Source organism: Bombina bombina, chromosome 4, assembly GCF_027579735.1.
Source record: "Bombina bombina isolate aBomBom1 chromosome 4, aBomBom1.pri, whole genome shotgun sequence".
Classification (NCBI taxonomy): domain Eukaryota; kingdom Metazoa; phylum Chordata; class Amphibia; order Anura; family Bombinatoridae; genus Bombina; species Bombina bombina.
This window is the reverse complement of record NC_069502.1, coordinates 297,181,602-297,202,124: the sequence shown is the minus strand read 5'-3', so window position 1 is coordinate 297,202,124 and position 20,523 is coordinate 297,181,602.

Below are 20,523 nucleotides of genomic sequence, written 5' to 3'. Positions count from 1 at the left end.
ATTTATATAATTCCTATGTAAATTTGTGTCCCAAAGCCAAATGATTTGATAGCAAAATGTTAGCAGCTGCAGGAACAGCTGTAACCCCCCAGTGGGATAGATCCCTAACTGACAGTAATTTGGGCAATAGGGAGTTAGAACATTTGGAGCAGTTTAATCTTACTAAATGTAAAATGAGTGAAGCTAATTTTGTTCCAAGTATGAGCTAACATGCCATCTGATAAAATCATTTACCTAAACTGTAATAAAATAAAAGTGTGGGACTTTAGTAAATAAAAAGATTTCTAATTAATGTGTATTGAGTAAACTGAAGTTTGTACTTGACATATGGACCTGTACATGCATTTTAATTAAGAATGTTATCAAGCCTGCTGAATAATCACTCAAGTTCCTGTTTGTTAGTTTATAACATCAATACTTATTTTGTTTGTTTGAAAGCCATTTTGGATCAGGTTCAAACTGTGCAGATTTCTCATTGTCAGTCAACTATAATAAGTGTAGAAATGTGTTTTATTTTAATTGTTAATGATTTTAACATTTTTTACATGTTAATACTTTGGGAATCTATCTTGTTAAATTAGTGTTTGCAATTTAGTGCAGTAGTTTTACATAAATCAGTAAACAATTAGCAGAGAACAAATGAAGATAGAATGATTTCATGATTTTCATATTGTCTTATTCAGATTTATCAGCAGTTCGGTACCAGACTTTACTAAAATTAAGCTACCAATAACAAAGGGTCTTATTATGTAAAGTTCTCTGCTCTGGCAAAACTATCTAAGAAGGTTTTCAAAAAAATACGTATTAGTGGGGCAAAATTGGTAGCTGCATGCAGACTGTTGTTAATTTGCCACTTAACATTGTATATTGGAGTATTCCACCGTTTATTTTATTTTTTTGAAACTGTGTTAATCAATACCAAATATGAAAGGGACCTTCCTGACAAGGAGAAGCATTCAACACCCACTACAGTAAACAGGATGCATTGTCATTGAACACAGATTGTATCATACATCATTTTCTATAATCAAACATGAAGAGTTTTTACCACTTTGAAATAACATGTGAAATAACTGATGTTACTTTTATTAGAAGATTCGGAGCAGTTGCAAACAGACTTGTTATTCTTTGAGTGTGGTACGAAAGGCAATAATAGCAGTAACAGATAATATGGGCTGCCATTTGTCTGTGTCGAGAAGGTATGACCCCATCTAAGATTGGATTCCAGGAAATGTGAGACTCCAGAGGGGGCTAAAGGCTCCAGGTCACAAATCCACCTTGGCCCGCAGCCAGTGGCATGGGGCTATACACTTCTTCATATGGCTACAATAAGGCGGTCATCTTCGTAACTGACAAAGTAAGGACTCATGGACTACACTCCAAGTCAGAGAGGAGGTATACCTATCTGCAACTGTGGGACATGACAAATTTTTCCTGGATAACCTTGCGGTATCCATGGATCAGTTAGGGATTCCACATTATTATTATTATTATTATTATTATTATTATTATTATTATTATTATTATCATTTATTTGTAAAGCGTCGCCAAATTCCGTAGCACTGGGTACAATGATAGGGGTATACAATGACAAAGATTTGTGATAAAATACAAAACATAACAAAATTAACAAATCTAGTACAGGAGGAAAAGGGCATAAGGTTGGGGTAGCTTGTTACATCGGTTGTATTTGTAGCAGTGAGTCAGGCAGTTCATGTACATGTATTAGTTTGGTTCGGATGAGAGATGGAGGAGAGATGGTAAGCCTCCTGGAATAGGTGAGTTTTCAAGGAGCGTCTGAAACTATACAAGGTTGGAGATGGACCGGGGTAGAGATGATGTGAAAACTCTGTGTCATTAGGACCCATTGTATGCTATGTCTTCTCAGCAGCAGTTTCAGTTGTACATGAGTGGTTTAATGGCTATTAAATTTTGCCTGTTTCAGTTATTTTATCTCTGGCTACGTGAGGGTTAGAAAAACTTCTAAATGAGGAGATTTACAGTTTTTATATCTTGATGTACCTGCTCATGTTCCATTACATTTGGTATAATATATATTTACTGTATCTTTTTTAATCCCACTAAAGCATGGTAGCCAGGTACTTCAGCAGCTATTATAGTTATATAATAAAATCTTATGAGAATAGTGAATTGTTATATCTTCAGGTGTGTTAGATTATTATTTATGTTTAACCATGATTCTTTAATTCTAGTCTGTAATTTTATGTTCATATAGAACCCTCTTTTTTCTGCAGATGTAAACCTCCCCTGTATGTTATAAGGTGACATATGCAATATGTTTAATCAGCTGCTGAGTTTGTTTTATGGGGTCTTAAAAGATGCCAAATTTGATCTTTCATAGTGTTCACTTACAGTATATACAGTACTGTATCTCCTCATATTGTATACTGTAAGGCGATTTTCCTATAACTCTTGTAGCTAGGCGTATTCTACTATGATAGCTTGTAATTGAAGGTTCTATAATATTTACAGACCATAGTTTGTTATATTTTTGAGGGCTAATATACACACGAGACTATATAGAGATTATATACAATTTGGATGGTTTTAAGAAAGTATGTGCAGACTATATGCTGTCTTACACTTAGTGAGGGAACTGGTTCTAACTCATTTTTAAGTGACAACTAAACTAGGCCAATTTCATTCTCATCCCTACAATTATACATATGTTTTAATGCCCTTAAGTTGGCCTAGCTTTTGATAAATGCACACTCCTGTAACTCAGCTCTAAGTTGGTAAGGCACTATATTATTCCATCGAAAGAAAAAGATACTGGAATCCGGATCTCTTTAAAATGCTTTATTACAATAAAAAACAGTCCTTGTGACATCAGTCCAAAGCTTCCCCAACGTACATTTCACCAAATCTGTTGGCCTTTTCAAGGATCCTTAAAGGGACATAAAACTAAAAAATGTTCTTTCATGATTCAGACAGATTGTGCAAATTTAAACAACTTTCCAATTAACTTCTATTATCTGCTTCATTCTCTTGGTAACCTTTGTTTAAAAGCATACCCAGTAGATTCAGAAGCAGCAATGCACAGCTGGAGGCTACTTGCTGATTGGTGGCTGCAATTAAATGCCTGTAGTCATTGGTTTACCCAATGTTTTAAGCTAGCTCCTCGTAGTGCATTGGTGCACCTTCAACAAAGGATACCAAAAGAATTAAGGAAATATGATAATAGAAGTAAATTAAAGAGTTGTTTAAAATTGTATGTTCTGAGGTTCTGGTTCTGGAGGAGGAGTCTAAGCACAGGTCGTGAAGTGCTAACTCAGAGAGCTCCTGTCCAAAGCTGCTGGCGGAGGTTTTCCCGTGCCTACCCTAAGACCTGGGGTAGCTACCTGGACAGCTGGCTACATCACTTAACGGAACTCCAGCAGTGGAAATCCAACCCACTGCACTGACACACTGTCAACTTGGAAGGACCTGCACTCCCAAAGGGATTTTGTAATGCCTGGGGGAATCTAACAAACAAAACGTCATTCTTCCCTATCCCCTCTCCTACCGGTGCTACGTGAGAGGAGGACAGCATTATATGCCTCACTGGGTTTCGCCTGAAGAGCCGTTAATACACCTGGCCACCTTAAATGATGGAACCAACAAATCCTTACAATGCGGTGCAACGAGGTATATATGGAGCACACTTACCTGTAAAGTTCTACATGTGTTCTTGCCTGCATAGAGTACAAGGTTGACCCTAACAAAACTATTTGACAACATCAGCAAAGAGTCAAACCCAGCACAGAACCATTGTTTCCCAAGAAGCGAATGTATCGCTGGCGCACACTAGATAGTATTCTGGGAGCACCGAACCAGGATCCTTTAAAGAAGTACAACTCTGCATCTAGGTGAGGCGTTAAAACATAACCAAACCTGCTAGCAGAGATCGCGCACAGCAGGACCCGAGATCAGCATTCATTACTCCGGAAGGTGTGCTGTACCCTGGCCATTCAGTAGCTGAGCTGGTTTAATTCATGAATCTGACATGGTACCAATGATTGTAGAGCTCCCCTTTTTCCCCTGCCTGATAATACAGCCCTGGGATACGGAACGGTTCCTTTTTCCTCTCCTCCTCTCCTTTGGATGCTGCGTGAAAGGAGGAAAGTGGTATATCCCTGGGGCTACTGGCTACAAAAGGGTTACCTTCCTAATCCGACCTCCACCTAGAAAGGCATAGAGGTTAGCGGAGCAGTTACTTTGTAACATTGCAGCTGGTAGTCCTTTATTGCAGCAACGTCGCCCGGGGCAGTGCGGGGACAGGTTAAGAGCTGGATGTTATTTCCACCAGAAGGTACTGTACTAACTTTATTTTTATTTTTTTCTCCCCTTTGCCACAGACAATAAGAGCACAACTAGAGGAGACTTAGGTTTAGGGGTTAATATGTTTATTATAGTGGTGGCGACGTTGTGGGTGGCAGATTAGGGGTTAATAAGTGTAGTTTATTTGCGACAACATTTGGGGTGGCAGATTAGGGGTTAATAAATATAATGTAGGTGTTGGCGATGTTGGGGGCAGCAGATTAGGGGTTCATAAGTATAATGTAGGTGGCAGCGGTGTCCGGAGTGGCAGATTAGGGGTTAATAATATAATGTAGGTGTCAGCAATGTTGGGGGCAGCAGATTAGGGTTAATAAGTGTAAGATTAGGGGTGTTTAGACTCGGGGTTCATGTTAGGGTGTTAGGTGTAAAAAAAAATGTATTTCCCCATAGGAATCAATGGGGCTGCGTTTGGAGCTAAACGCTGCTTTTTTGCAGGTGTTAGGTCTTTTTTCAACCGGCTCTCCCCCACGTTGATTTCTATGGGGAAATCGTGCACGAGTATGTTTTACCAGCTCACCGCTAACGTAAGCAGTGCTGGTATTGAGGTGAGATGTGGAGCAAAATTTTGCTCTTCGCTCACTTTTTTGCGGTTAACGCCGGGTTTGTAAAAACCTGTAATACCAGCGCTGTCTGTAAGTGAGCGGTGAGCATAAACTGCTCGTTATCACCGCACAGCCTCTAACGCAAAACTCGTAATCTAGGCATAAGTGTTTTATGTCCCTTTAAACACCAAGGGCTAAATAACAAGTGGAGCACTATTTTAACATAAAGGGGCACATTTGGCAGTTTATGGGCTCACGTTAAATAACCAGCCATCTTTATTTTTTTTTTAAAAAACTGCACAAAGCAATTATAAGGGGTTAAAGTGAAGAGGATGCTCCGTGTCGAATGTCTTGAAGATAGACCTACTCCGCTCCGGATGGATGAAGATAGAAGATGCTGTCTGGATGAAGACTTCTGCCCATCTGGAGGATCACTTCTGCCCGGTTGGATGAAGACTTCTGCCCGTCTGGAGGACCATTTCTGCCCAGTTGAGTGAAGACGTCTCCCGGTAAGGTGATCTTCAAGGGGTTGGTGTTAGGTTTTTTTAAGGGGGTATTGGGTGGGTTATAGAGTAGGTTTGGTTGTGTGGGTGGTGAGTTTTAATGTTAAGGGGGAATTGTAATTTTTTTCCAGGTAAAAGAGCTGATTACTTTGGGGAAATGTCCCGCAAAAGGCGCTTTTAAGGGCTATTTATAATTTAGTGTAGGGTAGGGTTTTTTTTATTTTGGGGGGGGGCTTTTTTATTTTGTTAGGGGGATTAGATTAGATGTAATTAGTTTAAAAATCTTGTAATTTCTTTATTATTTTCTGTAATTTAGTGTTTTTAATTTGTTTGTACTTTAGATAATTTTATTTAATTGTAATTAATTGTATTTAATTTAGGTAATTAATTTAATTGTAGTGTAGTGTTAGGTGTAATTGTAACTTAGGTTAGGTTTTATTTTACAGGTAAATTTGTCTTTATTTTAACTAGGTAGTTATTAAAAAGTTAATAACTATTTAATAAATATTCTACCTAGTTAAAATAAATACAAAGTTGCCTGTAAAATAAAAATAAACCCTAAGCTAGCTACAATGTAACTAATAGTTATATTGTAGCTAGCTTAGGGTTTATTTTATAGGTATGTTTATTATAGTGGTGGCGACGTTGAGCTTGGCAGATTAGGGGTTAATAAGTGTAGTTTATTTGCGACGACATTGGGGGCGGCAGATTAGGGGTTAATAAATATAATGTAGGTGTTGGCGATGTTGGGGGCAGCAGATTAGGGGTTCATAAGTATAATGTAGGTGGCGGCGGTGTCCGGAGCAGCAGATTAGGGGTTAATAATATAATGTAGGTGTCAGCGATGTCGGGGGTAGCAGATTAGGGTTAATAAGTGTAAGATTAGGGGTGTTTAAGCTCGGGGTTCATGTTAGGGTGTTAGGTGTAGACATAAATGTATTTCCCCATTGGAATCAATGGGGCTGCGTTAGGAGTTAAAAGCTGCTTTTTTGCAGGTGTTAGGTCTTTTTTCAGCCGGCTCTCCCCATTGATTCCTATGGGGAAATCGTGCACGAGCACATTTTACCAGCTCACCGCTAACGTAAGCAGCGCTGGTATTGAGGTGAGATGTGGAGCAAAATTTTGCTCTTCGTTCACTTTTTTGCGGTTAACGCTGAGTTTGTAAAAACCCGTAATACCAGCGCTGTCTGTAAGTGAGCGGTGAGCATAAACTGCTCGTTATCACCGCACAGCCTCTAACGCAAAACTCGTAATCTAGGCATAAGTGTTTTGGGCGCACGTTAAATAACCAGCCATCTTTATTTTTTTTTTTTAAAGACTGCACAAAGCAGTTATAAGGGGTTAAAGTGAGGGGATGTGGAGCATTTGAAAAAAAAAACAGCACTGAATGTCCCTTTACATTGTGGTCTATGGGTAAATATACAGCATGTATATGCTTTTGTATTCATATGCATATATATTTCATCTTTACTGCCTAATGCTGCACGTATAACCCCCTGCTCTGTGCTTGGTGGTTTGCCGTGTCTCACAGCATGAGAACCATGTTCCCATTGGAGCCTATGAAAGCACGCTCTCATGAGCGCAAGGCTTCCAGGCAATGCGAACGCAAGGTCGTGTTCACATTGCACCTGACTTTTAATACCAGCACTCGCAAAAGTGCAATTTTGTGCTCCACTCATAATCTAGGTTGAAATGTGTTTGTTTATTATGCAAAATGGGCAACAACAAAATCAACGTTAATGTTAAAAATTATGTAAAAAGGTGTGAAGAAAAATGGTTTTCTGATGGATTGGAGTAACCCCTTCTTTATCAGGACTTTCAGAGTAGAACTTGCCCAAAATACCAGAGAATTTTTAGCATTTTTGCTATCATTTAATTTGAACAGAAATATTTTTTACTTATCAAAACTATAAAAAAAATTTAAGTAGACAACCCAAGGTATTGGGTATTTTGCTATATTTCATGCCACCATTTCACTGTCAAATAAGAGCATATCAAAAAAATTGTTAACTTTTTCACAAATTTTGGGGCAGATTTAATAAGCAGCAGATGCTGCTTTCTACACCCGAAGTTTCCAGCTCGCCGGAAACTCAAGTTATCCCAATCTGATACGATCATGATGATTGACACCTCCTGCTAGTGGCCAATTGGCGGCGAATGTGCAGGGGGCGGCATTGCAGAACCATTTCACAATAAATGCTTGTGCAATGTTAAATGCCAACAGCGTATGCTGTAAGCATTTAGCAATATCAAGCCGACATGATTCGTTACAGCGAATCATGTCCGCTCAACATTTAATAAATTACCTACATACCACTTGTGCAATCATGGCAGAAATAATTGTAAAAGCTTCTCTGGGATTCTATTTGTTCAGAAATAGCAAACATGCATGGCTTTGCCATTGCTTTTTGGTAATTAGAATGCGGCTAATTGCAGTTGCGTACCACACTTCTATTATTCCTGGCAATGAAAGGTTTAATCAGGTAGCTAAGTATTTTTTATATATACTGTATATATATATACATATCTATGTTTCCTGCAGTGTAGTTATCCTCCTCAACCCTCCCACCTCCCTGATCCACCCCCCCCTTGATTTTATCTTTTAAAAAATTTTTTGTAGTAGTGGTCCCCCTAATAAATTTTGTTTAAAATAGGAATACATTGTTTTAACATAAGTTTAAATCTTGTGAAATGTAACATCTAAAACTGTAAAACAAGCAACTGTGGAAGGAATGGGTTAACCTCTAAAATGAATGTTTGTTTGCACATAGTTATATTGTTCCCATTCTGTATCTGTATTTTTTTTTCTTCTTAATGGGCTCAGTAAAAAGAGAAACATTACTGGCAAGCAGTTGTTTCTGTTTGTGTTGCTATGCAACCGTCTCTAAAAGGAAGTATGATGCTTTTTTAAATAAAAAAAGTGTTGTAAACATAATAATAATAATTATTATTATTATTAGCATTTTTTATAGGACTTTAGGATTTAACTGCTTTATTATACAATTAATAGATATAATTTATTTTGAGTAAGGGTTAGTATGTAATTTAAAATGTAATTTAATAACAAATATAATATTTATTTAAATTGAAATACAGTTAATGAACTCTGTATTCTAACAAATGTTTTGCTTTCAGTTCAGCCACATTTCACAGCCTGATAGACTATTAGTTAGCTTAGGTCAAGCACAATGAGCCAAATAACTTATGAACATATGTAAGTGTGGGAAAATATAGTTTAGTGGTATTTCTGACTTAATTTCTTTAATTTACATTGCACTCTATGGGGCAGATTTATCAAGGCATCAATCTCAACGCATTCGTAATGGGCTATACGCTCGCCATAAATCCCTGGTGTGAATCTACATTCAAAACAATCCAGAAATGTGTCAGCACAACTGTGCTGCCACATTTCTGTTGTTTTTTCATATTGTTGGGGTTTGTGGTGACCAAGTGGCGTGCATGCTGTACCTTCCGTGCTGGACAGTTTCTGATTTTTTGTGAATCTACATTCGACAGCCTTATTTATCAACAAGTCTGTCAAAAACACAAGCATCAAGTCCGGCGCGATTAGTATCGAACTGTTAATAAAAAAGAGTCATCGATGTTGCGGATATCCTTATTTATCAAATAATCTACCCTGAACGTCTATCAAATGAAGACATTTCAATCTTCTTATTCCCATTTTTTATACCATTGTACATGTATCTGTACGTGTACGTGTATATGTATATGTATGTAAATATATGTGTTATGTCTTCATTTTTTTTCAAACATATTTACATGTCCATCAATATATTTTGTTTATGTACACATAAGATCAGAGAGACATGAAACATTTTTATTAAACTTTATAATTCAGATGGTTCATTAATATCCTCCTTCTGTGTCCAAAACGTATCGCAAACATTTCTGTGGTTTCAGACTCCCATTGATTTCTATTGCATCCGTGGCCTCAGAGGTGGCGGTTTGAAGGATAGGTTCGCTGCACCGTAACAGACGCGAGCGTACATGTTGAATGTTTGATAAATTGGTGAGAGGGTCAAATAGAGTCGAATGTGAAGGCGGATTATCAGTAATACGCTTGAATAGAGTAAAATGTGAAGGCAGATGATCAGTATTATGCTTGAATAACGCAAGCAACGATTTGCATTGGATTGACCTCGCGGGAGCGTGTATTATGTTGAACATTTCAACATTGATGCTGTGTTAACTACAGCGTATCAACTTGGCGACTAATTTGACGCGGACTTCCAGCGCATTCACAGTTGAAGTTTTGATAAATTGGCCCCTATGTCCCTTCCATACATATGACTCCTAAATATGGATGTTGAAATTGTTTATTGACCTTAAAGGGACACTGTAACCAAATTTTTTCTTTCGTGATTCAGATTGAGCATGAAATTTTAAGCAACTTTCTAATTTACTCCTATTTTCAATTTTTCTTCGTTCTCTTGCTATCATTATTTGAAAAAGAAGGCATCTAAGCTTTTTTTTGGTTTCAGTACTCTGGACAGCATTTTTTTATTGGTGAATGAATTTATCCACCAATCAGCAAGGACAACCCAGGTTGTTCACCAAAAATGGGCCGGCATCTAAACTTACATTCTTGCATTTTAAATAAAGATACCAAGAGAATGAAGAAAATTTGATAATAGGAGTAAATTAGAAAGTTGCTTAAAATGGCATGCTCAATCTGAATCACGAAAGAAAAATTTTGGTTACAGTGTCCCTTTAAATTCAATATTAAATAAATTAGGTATTGGAAGGCAGAAGAATGAATTGGTTCCCTGAGATGCAAGTGTATTTTGTTGCTTTTACAATGAAATACTGAAAGTCATCCAGAATAGTTTGCACCCTATGATAGACCAAGCTAACTTTTTTGCCTACTATTGTGGACTAACCGGACTTTAATCCTACCCACTATACACAATTATTCAAATTGCATCAAATATTCATGTTATTGACAGAAATTTTAGTTGAATGTCCATGATAAAAGGTAATTTAAAAAAATGTTTTGAGGTATGTTAGAGAAAATGCCAAATACATTTTACTAGCACCTAAGGGATTTCAGCGGAATTAGAGGTTTAACCCTTTGAGTGCTAGTGATGGCTCTGAGCCATCGCAAATTGTCCCAGTCAGGTGCTAACGACGGCTCAGAACCATCGCTAGCACTAACCGACCTTGAGGGCAATCTGGGGGCTCCAACCTACTCCCACCCGGCGATCTGGCCTAAATAGTGCTTATTACAAACAGAGATGTTAGACCGCTAGAGATTACTGCTAAGATACACTGTCGTTACTACTAGTAAAGAAGTATCTTAATTATGTATAGATACTATAGGACTAAGCTATTAAGTACAAATCACTGGTGATCCTTTGTTATTAGTAATAAAAATACACCATCAGGTGGGCCTTATACTTCAAAATTATTCCATATAAATAATGAATATATTTGACTCAGTTTAAAATTGTGATTATTAGTGACCACTAGTATAATTTTTACTTGGGCTTATTATTGTGTATTAGCCTGTCCATGTCTAGCACATTGTTTTTTTAAAAAAAAAATATATATATATTTTTTTTTAATAAAGTGTAATTGTATATTCAGTGGTGATGTAACCCCACACAATTATTTGAGAGGGATTAGAGTGCTAATTTGTATCCTTTTTTCAGCTTCTCTTTGCTGAACAAGTAATTGTTGTAGTTGATACAAAGCACCTTTGGGCTATACATATATTGCACCAAAGGCCTAATAGATACTGTTAGTGGCAATATACCTCATCTGTTATTAAACTTTTAAAGTAGTGCCATCAATTTTCTATCTCTGAACTCTTCACTAACAACCCAGCAACAACCTTTGTTTTTTTTTGTTCATATATAAATATTTGTATACATTTTTTTGCATTGTTTTTACTCGTTTTTACCTCCAGATTCTCATTCTATTTATTAAAAGCAGGAAAAGATTAGGCTGAATTAATATAACCATGTTTTCTGTGCAAAATTGGGGAATGGGTAATAAAGGGATTATTTATTTAACAAATTTTGAATTGACTATCGCTTTAAGGAATTTACTTTGCTGGCTATGAGAAGTAAGGATGGGGTTGGGTTAGATTTGGTGTATTGCTCAGAGAGGTTAGCTAGAGAGGGGTTGGGGTTGGGCTAGCTGTATTGTTTAACTGAATAGGCTAGCTCCTGGATTGGTGCAGATGTGATAATAAGTGTGATGTCACAAGGAGGAGAGGGAGAGGGTTATATATAACAGGCTGCACACAGACCCTGCAGGAGGAGCAGGTTTTGGTGCATTTTTTAATAGAAAATGGAGCACACGAAAATGGCCTCAAGTGGGCTAGAAAAGGGGTTAAACAATGAATTTGGTGTTGCTTGAATTTTTCCCGAATGTTGCCACAGTAGAACTATAGGCTAAGGAATTAGCTATCAAAAAGGGGACATCTTCTATCTTCTTCCCGGCGGCGTGCAGCGGAGCTATCCTAGACGGCGATGACATCCTGTGTGGAGCGAAGTTGAATGCAAGGTACCTGTTTCAAAATGGCGCACCTTGCATTCCTATTGGCTGATTTGATTCTTCAAATTCAAATCAGCCAATAGGATGAGAGCTTTTGAAATCCTATTGGCTGTTCAAAACAGCCAATAGGATGAGAGTTACTGAAATCCTATTGGCTGATTTGGGGTTAATAGGTTTATTTATTAGTTGCGATGTGGATTAGGGGTTAATAACTTTTATTATTGTTGGCGATGTCGGGAAGCAGTGGATTAGGGGTTAATAACTTTATTTAGCATCAGCGATGTCGGGGAGTGGCGGATTAGGAGTTAATAACTTTATTTAGCGTCAGCGATGTCAGGGAGTGGCGGATTAGGGGTTAATAACTTTTATTAGTGTCGGCAATGTCGAGGAGCGGTGGATTAGGGGTTAATAACTTTTATTAGTGTCAGCGATGTCGGGAGCGGCGGATTAGGGGTTTATGTTAGGGTGTTAGGTTTAAATGTAACTTAATTTTCCCCATAGACATCAATGGGGTGCGTTACAGCGATCTCCATTCCACAATTGTGTTATTTTTTTTTCTAACACTTTCTCCCCATTGATGATGTCTATGGGGAAAGCATGCATGAACACGTAAACTCAGCCTTTGGCTTTTGTGCTCCATAACGCACAGCACAAGGAGGCTTTTCAGTAACTCGTAATGGCAGCGCTATGGAGAGTGCAATTACGCAATTTTTTTTGGCATTATTTTCGCACTCTGTTTAGCGCAAAACTCATAATCTAGATGATTGGAAAGATTGGAAGGAGTTTGTAAGGAACAAAGAGGAATTTCCAGGCTTTTCTTGGAGTACTTGGTGGAACTTAGGCAGCTAAGTTATGCAGCATATTGGCAAGAATGTTGTATTTTACACAGTTGTTTAAGGAAGAAGATGTTACAAAACTATTTATAGTTAAAAAAAAAAGTTAATAAGAGGTTGGCCAGCAAAGGGAGGAAAAAAACTAAAGATAAAAGCAAAGTCATTACTGCAGAAAGACTGCAAGCGTTAGTGGAAGCATTAGGTGATGTTTGTGAGGTTGCTTTTGAGGCAAGGCTATTTACAGCAGCTTTTTTACTGGCTTTTGCAGCAGCCTTACGAATCAGCATGCTAGTGACTCCAAGTAAGTGGTCAGTGAAGTCCGGTTTAAAAATGGAGGATCTTTGGTTTTCTGAAGAAGCGGTTTTAATATTTATTAGAAGATCTAAAATGGATAGGGAAGGAAGAGGGGCATGGGTATCAGCTAAGGAGTCAGGAGGTAAAATCTGTCCAGTTACATGTGTAAAGAATTAACCAGTTTTCAATTTAAAAACATTTTTCAGTTGGCAGTTTAAAAATTGGGATGAGATGCTAGTTATTTGGGCCCCCATTCCTTCAGAATAGGAACAGCTACAAGCACAAGGTCATTAGGGGTTCCAGCTGAGCAGATAAAATAGATGGGTAGGTGGAGGGCAAATGTATACAACAATATGTCAGGCCTCTTTCACATTAAAAAAAAAAATTATGTGTATTTTCTTTGGTTGACTTGTTAATTGTGTTGGTAAGACTAACATGTGAATTGTTTATTACAGGCAGAACATTAAGTGTATGGATACTGGGACACTCCAGGGAGTGAAGTTGGGATTTATCTCTAGGGCAGTGGGAATTAGATGTATAGGGAAAAGAGCAATGAAGTGGAATCAGTTGATGGAAATAGCGCAAGTATCTAGGAGAAAATGGGGTAAGCCTGATATCTTGATCATACGTCTAGGAGGCAATGATATAGGATTAGTACCTTCAATTGAGCTACAACAACAGGTGAAAGAGACTTTTAAATGGTTCAAGGTAGCATGGCCAGAAACCAAGTTGGTGTGGTCGAGTATAATCTCTATAATGTTTTGAAAAAATTGTATCACAATGAAGGGAGGAAACAAGAGTAGAAAGAAGGTGAATCAAGCAGGAAGGAAAGTGATAAAGGAAATAGGAGGTAAAGTGTTAGAAAATCTCTCATTTGGTGAAAGAAATAAAGAGCTTTACAGAGGCAATGGAGTACATTTGTCAAAGGAGGGCAACGACATATTCATTGAGGACATCAGGAGTATGATACAAAGTTAGGTTGAGGTAAGAAAAGGTAACAATGGGAATTGAGGGGGTGGCGGTAAGAGGATCCTCTTTTATTGCTGTGAAATATTGCAGCCTTGCACATGGGTACGGTGATAATGTGGGGAGGTCTGCAGGGTACAAAAACATTGACTGGTGGTCTGTGGGTCAAACACATATGCTCTCCTGGTCTGCAGGCCTTTCGGACTGTTACTTGCCTTTTTTACACGCCTAAGTCGCGTGCGGTCATGGTTCTTGATTACGTGAGGCCACCTATCTCTTTACAATGCTGATGAATTGAATTGTTGATGTGGTTTGATTTGTTTATGATTTGTATTATGATTTATTATGATTTGACAGTTTAAGAGGATCGTTTAAATTTGGCTATAAAGGCAATTAATACTGTTTAAATTAATAAATACACAACCTTTTCTAATGACAAAAATGTGTCTGTCATCATTACTAAATAAGGTTAAAATTCGTTAAGGGGTAAGATTATAGAAATGGTGTTCTTTTAGTATTGCTGGGAATAGAAGCTAAAGTTTAAATTCCTTAGTGGCATTCTAAAATAAATAGGGGCACCTTTTAAATCCTATGGCATCTGTAATACAATAATGATAACATCTCATTTCTATTACTTTGTCCTTACAAACCCCCTTTTTTTTATAAAAAAAAAAACCTGCCTTGACCTGCAGTAAAGTCTGTAGAATGAATAATTGCTGATATGGTTTACAGTGTTACCTAATATTATAGGGCAAGATTACAAGTCGCGTGGAATTGGTTTTCCGTGCGCGATATGGTCTTTTTGCTATCAATTTCCATTGCGCAGATATTAAATGTCTTGAAAAATCACAATTTCATTTTACGCAACAATCCTTTCCACACTCGAAGAGCTGTAGTTAACTGTTTTCTGCAACAAAAAAGTTTCACAAAACACTTCAAAAATAGAATACAAAGTACAGTTACACTTATATTAACACTGTCTAATAAAAAATATATTTAAAAAAAAGTATTGCACACAAAAGTTATAAGGGCTAAAAGATAGGAGATCTCAGGTGTTAGAACAAAAAAGCCAACACAGGGATTTTACCTTGACATCATACACATACATAGAGAAACATGGATTTATATGTATAGAGATATGTTTAAATATGGGGATAATAAATATATCTCAGAGGGATTTTTAAAGAGATATTCGCATATAGATCTCTAGTTATCTAGACATAAATATATAATATATTCATATACATATCTCGCTATAAATAGAAATACCAGTCCAAAAAATCATCACATATATAGTGAAATATTTATTTATAAATAAATAGAACATATTCCGTTACGAAAACATTCTCGCAATATGAAATATTTGCATATTCGTGTACACTTTTCGAGGCGAAAATGTCATGGGCTTTGCGCAAGAGATTAGGTTTTTAGTGTTTTTCTTTTTCTATTTGTCTTCTCCATTGACTTATATGGGGGAGTACTTGAACGCAAACGCAATTTGACTGTTTGGATTACTTGGGTTAACGAGCACACAAAATAAGTTATTTTGCAACCTGTAATACCTGTGCAACCCGAAATGCGAAAAAGCTATAACGCTAGCAGTGTTTTTGCAACTGATTTGAAACCTGACTTGTAATCTTGTCCGATGTTAATTTTATATATATATATATATATATATATATATATATATATATATATATATATATATATATATGATTGGAATTGGTAGATTTAAAAAGGAGAGGTGGTGATGTTGATTGGACACTATAACAGACTGAATGTAAATGGATTTAGAATTTAAGAGCTTTAAAATGAAAAAGAAAGAAAACATAAATTCTGACCCTTTTCTTGATTAAAACATTTTTGGTGAATAAGTGACATGTAAATTATAGGTTGTTATTATTATTAGGATATGTATTAGTGTTAGGATGAAGAAAAGGTGGAGTATGTGCTATACATGATAGATATCATTGTGACAAAGATTACAATGAGCTAGAATAGACCCTAAGCATTGTGAGTGAAATGCGTCACAACAGCTGAATCTGCAGACAGGAATACAGCGAATCCTCCCTGCAGTGATAGACACACTTCTGCTGCAACTTAGTAGTTGTGCATGTTCCTTGTACTCCCTGGTGGATGGTCACATTCTTCATGAACCAAATAAGTTACAGTGCTCTATTTACTGAAGATGTAATCCAGATAATCCCACTTTAAACGTTTTAGTCAGCAGTAAAACCAATGGGGTATGGAGAGGCGGAGCTAGCCATGAACTGACATGGATGTTTCCTGCTGAATCTCCACATTTGACCTGGCATTGAGGGAGACAGAACATAGTGAGAAGTGAGGGGAGAGAATGGGGAACAAGATTGCATATTTTTTATGCAGAAAGGAGCTGTTTTGACTGAGTTAGAGCCTTCTATCATGATGCGCCACTGCTGTTTTGCCTGGAAACCCCATACCAGCTATTCTTAACATCACAACTAACTGGACTATCTAATGATCAGAGCAGCCATCAGAGGGGCAGAAGAGCCAGCAGAGGTCATTTACAGGTAGATAGAGGGCATGAACATATGTTTAAGGGATAAAAAGCTGAAATAAAAGCCTTTTAAAAACGGGCCCCTGCTGCATTGCCAGGGAAACCCTGTAGCTATTAAGGCCCTGCCTAAATTTACAGCCTCAGGCCCTTACAATCCTGTTTAGCTACAGAAGATCAAAGATTGGTGTATAGAAACCCTAACTGATGTGTTAAAAGGCTTGGTGTTTGCTGCATTTAACAACTTAATAAGCACACTTACTGGGCCCCTGCATGACTGTATCAGAAACCCCATTTGAACCACAGCATAGATAATCTCAGCAACAGGAGGAATCTGCTTATAAACACAGAAACTGTCATTTGATAGGGGATTATTACCTGAATTGTTTTTTTTTTTTTGGGATAAAAAGCTGAAATAAAAGCCTTTTAAAAACGGGCCCCTGCTGCATTTCCAGGGAAACCCTGTAGCTATTAAGGCCCTGCCTAAATTTACAGCCTCAGGCCCTTACAATCCTGTTTAGCTACAGAAGATCAAAGATTGGTGTATAGAAAAACTAACTGATGTGTTAAAAGGCTTGGCGTTTGCTGCATTTAACAACTTAATAAGCACACTTACTGGGCCCCTGCATGACTGTATCAGAAACCCCATTTGAAGCACAGCATAGATAATCTCAGCAACAGGAGGAATCTGCTTATAAACACAGAGACTGTCATTTGATAGGGGATTATTACCTGAATTGTTTTTTTTTTTGGGATAAAAAGCTGAAATAAAAGCCTTTTAAAAACAGGCCCCTGCTGCATTTCCAGGGAAACCCTGTAGCTATTAAGGCCTTGCCTAAATTTACAGCCTCAGGCCCTTACAATCCTGTTTAGCTACAGAAGATCAAAGATTGGTGTATAGAAACCCTAACTGATGTGTTAAAAGGCTTGGTGTTTGCTGCATTTAACAACTTAATAAGCACACTTACTGGGCCCCTGCATGACTGTATCAGAAACCCCAATTGAAGCACAGCACAGATAATCTCAGCAACAGAAGGAATCTGCTTATAGACACAGAGACTGTCATTTGATAGGGAATTATTACCTGAATCGTTTTTTTTGTTTTGTTTTTTTTGCATTCATCTCATTGCAATTTAAAGTCTGCAACATCATACTATATATATGCCCTGACTGAACTCCACACCTCTCTCTATAACCTGGTATAGCTACTGTTTATCTGCATCACACTATGGCATCCAGGAGAGTCCCCAGGGTGGACAAGGGTACAAAGCCACATGCTACTTCTAGTTCAAAGATGAACACATTCTTTAAAGCTATACACTCTCCAACTGTGGAGGAAGATGATAATTCACAAATGTCTCAAGAAGAGCAACAAGATCCAATTCCTCCTGACAGAGAATCACCTATAACTAAAGCTGACCTTAAAGATCTCCCGACCAAAGCAGACCTCTCCTCTTTTTTTCAAAAGGTCAGTAAGATGCTGAAAGAGGGTTTAACAGAAATAAAGAAAGAAGTTGCGGATCTGGGAGGCAGAGTGGCCTATTTGGAAGAATTAGAGGAAGAGACTACATCCAACATAGACCTAATCAACAGGAAAATGGAGACCCAGGAATCACAAATTGAATATCTCCAATCCAAGCTAGAAGACCTCGACAACAGGGGTAGGAGACAAAATCTACGCATTCGGGGTGTCTCTGAAAAAATCACGAGCGACACTCTCCCCTCACATCTACAAAACATCTTCAAACAACTATTGAATAATCAGCAGCTACCTGATGTAGCGATTGACAGGGCGCACAGAGCTTTAAGACCCAAGCCACGGGATGGAGAGCCTCCAAGGGATATAATCCTGAGGTTTCACAGATACACTGATAAAGAAGCAATATTAAATGCTACAAGAAAACAACAATCCTTCACTTTGGATGGTGACACGCTTAAATTTTACGCAGACCTCAGCCCTATCACCTTACAAAACCGCAAAGAAATAAGATTCCTCACGCTTCATCTGAGAGATCACGGTATACCCTACAGATGGGGATTCCCCTTCAGTTTTAGAGTACTGAAGAACAACAAACTTGCAACATACAGGACACTAGAAGATCTGGACAACTTTTGCCAAACACTGGGCATACCAAAACCTACCCTCCCTTCAATGGAACCTTCGGATATCTCTGACTCACAAAGAAATTCAGCACCGCCAAAACCTCAATGGACGAAAGCGGCAAAGAAAAGATCTAGAGATGACGTATCAAAACATTGGAAAGGGCCAGCAGATCTAGACCCGAGTTGAGGGATCTTTAGACTATCTATACAGTTCCTCTGGCAGTGAAGGCCGGGCCGGCCGATAAAGATACTTGAGACATTCCTGAGATTAGCCTTAAGCATGATTATTATCATGGTCTTACTTTGGTGCTATGTTTCATTTGCTCCTGAGATAGATTGTTTATGCTATGGTCTTCTCTCTCCCCTTTTCTTTCCTTTAACACTGTTTCTCTCCTTCACAGGTGCCTTTCAACCTCGTTCGGTTGAACTAATTCCCCTATGAACCCCAATATTACTTTGGAAGCTTTTACAGGGAATTTTTGTTATGAAATGTTTTTTGTTTTCAGGTTTCTTGTTTGGTTGTATTGTTTATTGTTTTGTTGTTTATGCCGAAATAATGATACTTTTGTATTGCTTACTTCTGATCCAGGACTAAGAGATGTTTTTGTATACACGTATAAGAGAGTTACTTCCATCCACTATCTAACCACAGGCAGGGGTGGGCCGGACCAACACTTCAATGGTGCCATTTTCCTTGACACTGCGATGGCTGAGTATAGACACTACATGACTGGGCAACTCCTCAGACGTAAGGTAATGAGCTTTATCCCACAACACCGACGCAGGTACACAAATTAAGGCCTAGATTTAGAGTTTTGTCGGTAACGACCCGCGTAGCTAACGCATGCTTTTTTTTTCCCGCAACTTTTAAATACCGCTGGTATTTAGAGTTCACAGAATGGCTGGGTTTTCAGTGCGTTAGGCTCCAAAAAGGGAGCGTAGAGCATAATTTAACGCCACTGCAACTCTAGATACCAGCGGTGCTTACGGACGCGGCCAGCTTCAAAAACGTGCTTGTGCACGATTCCCCCATAGGAAACAATGGGACTGTTTGAGCTGAAAAAAAAACCTAACACCTGCAAAAAAGCCGCGTTCAGCTCTTAACGCAGCCCCATTATTTCCTATGGGGAAACACTTCCTACGTCTGCACCTAACACTCTAACGTGTACCCCGAGTCTAAACACCCCTAACCTTACACTTATTAATTCCTAATCTGCCGCCCCCGCTATCGCTGACCCCTGCATATTTTTTTTAACCCCTAATCTGCCGCTCGGTAAACCGCCGCTACCTACATTATCCCTGTGTACCCCTAATCTGCTGCCCCTAACACCGCCGACCCTATATTATATTTATTAACCCCTAATCTGCCCCCCACAACGTCGCCTCCACCTGCCTACACTTATTAACCCCTAATCTGCCGAGCGGACCGCACCGCTACTATAATAAAGTTATTAACCCCTAATCCGCCTCACTAACCCTATAATAAATAGTATTAACCCCTAATCTGCCCTCCCTAACATCGCCGACACCTAACTTCAAGTATTAACCCCTAATCTGCCGATCGGAGCTCACCGCTACTCTAATAAATGTTTTAACCCCTAAAGCTAAGTCTAACCCTAACACTAACACCCCCTAAGTTAAATATAATTTAAATCTAACGAAATAAATTAAATCTTATTAAATAAATTATTCCTATTTAAATCTAAATACTTACCTGTAAAATAAACCCTAATATAGCTACAATATAAATTATAATTATATTGTAGCTATTTTAGGATTAATATTTATTTTACAGGCAACTTTGTATTTATTTTAACCAGGTACAATAGCTATTAAATAGTTAAGAACTATTAATAGCTACCTAGTTAAAATAATTACAAAATTAC